This window comes from Belonocnema kinseyi, chromosome 4 (assembly GCF_010883055.1).
Source record: "Belonocnema kinseyi isolate 2016_QV_RU_SX_M_011 chromosome 4, B_treatae_v1, whole genome shotgun sequence".
Lineage (NCBI taxonomy): Eukaryota > Metazoa > Arthropoda > Insecta > Hymenoptera > Cynipidae > Belonocnema > Belonocnema kinseyi.
Genome location: NC_046660.1, coordinates 111997016 through 111999160, shown reverse-complemented (window position 1 = coordinate 111999160; position 2145 = coordinate 111997016).

Here is a 2145-nt window from a genome sequence, read left to right as displayed (position 1 = left end):
TTTATATTTATATTCCTCTTTGTTTCTTCATCTTTTTCTCTCTTTTCTTTCGTTTCTTTTTCCCTCTTTCTGTCTCGTTTCGTAATCATCTCGTAATCTAATGAAAATAACTGATGTCTTAGATCAGTTTTTCGATTTCTTTATCAGAGTATATTTAGTGACTAGAGGAAAAAACATATTCATGTTATCACGGTCTTGCTTTACCAAGTACAGTAGACCGTTTTGGTAGGAAATTTCCTGTGTTTTTCACTTTTTGAACGAAGGTCTGGATTCTGAAATTTGCAACAGCTTCTTGAAAAACGCGACTCCAAACTTTTCTAAATCTTGAACGCAGGAAACTGGGTTGTATGGAAGAATATTTCAAATTAATAGAGCATTCTCACTTGTGAAGTCAGCGCTCGGAGCGACCTTCCAGAGAATAGCCTCCTCCCTATGCCCCTATAGTTTGCATGTATTTTCGTCGTTTTTAAAAATTGTGTTTGTTTTTTCGAAATGCAGAGTGAATATTTGGGGAAATTGTCTTGAGACGTCAAGACCCGATATATCCAAAAATTGGAAAAAATCGAAAACTTTGATCCGTATGCTCTTAAAGATATAGATTTTAATGAAAATGTAAGCTCAGTGCTCTCGGTGACAATAGTGGATATAGAGTGTCATATTTTATTCAATCTTACAGTTTTTACCTTGCAAAACAAGTGAAAGCATATAAAAGTTCGGAAACTTATAAGTTTTATGAAGCTGTTTATGTGGTGAAAGTGAAGTGCAAGCAGTTCAATGATACTTTTTTTTTGCATTTAAAAATATATTTATTGTTCATAATATTACAGGAGATCAATACAGAGTTTTCTTATTCATTCTATCATTTAAGTTTAGATACCTAGTTCCCGGCTGGAACTTTACCTCTTATTAATTATATATTTTATCTTTTGTTCAAATTTTACTGTTGATGCATCGCAGGATAATTTTGTTGTGATATACTTAAAGTAAAAAAATTTTGTACAAAATCTGCTTCTGAGTGAGGTTATAGTGTAACAATATCATCGACATATAGAAATGGACCGGTAACGCTTTGGGGAGAACTGAAATGGGCTCTAGAGAGAAAAAACGTACGAGACGTAGACCTGTCTTTATCTATTTCAGGACTCTGTCAAGTGATCTGGTGGCCCCGGGTATTGCCTAAATATTCTGTACGGTTAATTTAAAAAAAAGATAAACAATACATTAGAAATTTGTAGTTATAATAAATTAAATTTTAAAGAACATTCATGTGAAATAACCTGTTTCAGATAGATTATTTTAAAAACTTGTTAACCTTGAATTCTTCTTGAAAATCCTACAATAATAATCGTTTTGTGAGTTCAAAAATAATGTAAAAACTGTCAAAAATTTGAAAAATATTTCTATAACATAAAAAATAATCATTTGTATTGCATAGGTACAAAACTTCATATTTTGAGGTTTTGTTTTTGTTGGAACATTTTTTATTTTACTATATTCAATAACTTTACTTACATTTATTTACAATAAATTATCATTAAATAAATTATAAATAAATCAATTTATTAAGCACCGTGAGTAAAATATATTCAAAAATACTTATTCGTAGGGTAATGAAAATAACAGAAGCAAAGATTTGGGAAGTCCAAAGTGGGTTTATTCAAAGATGTTGTTTATTCCAGGAAGCTCATGTACGTATCAAATATTTAACTTAAGGGCATGTGACACAGCTAAATGCCTATATTACCGACCACAGTTTTTCAGTTCACTGAATGTTTTTTTGAAACTAAGAACATTTTTTGTAAATAAAATGTCGAGCTGAAACTTTGGGAAATGTATTAGAGTAGGATAAAGTACGTTTAGGTACTGCATTTTGGTAGGAACTTCACTGAAAATTATTTCATCTTTTTTCTGAACCTCAACATTTTTTGAACGTTCGAACTTTTTTTATACATAAAATATCGGTCTCAAACTTTGAGAAATGCAAGAGCCGAAAGAAAATTACGTTAAAGTATAAAGCTTAATAATAAAAGATGTAAAAAAAATTCAACAATCAATTCCAACGGCATCAGCCGGTAACGTTGTACACGAAAATACGAACCCTCTACAGCCTCGTCTAGTGGCTGTCAGGTTTCGTATTTTCGTGTA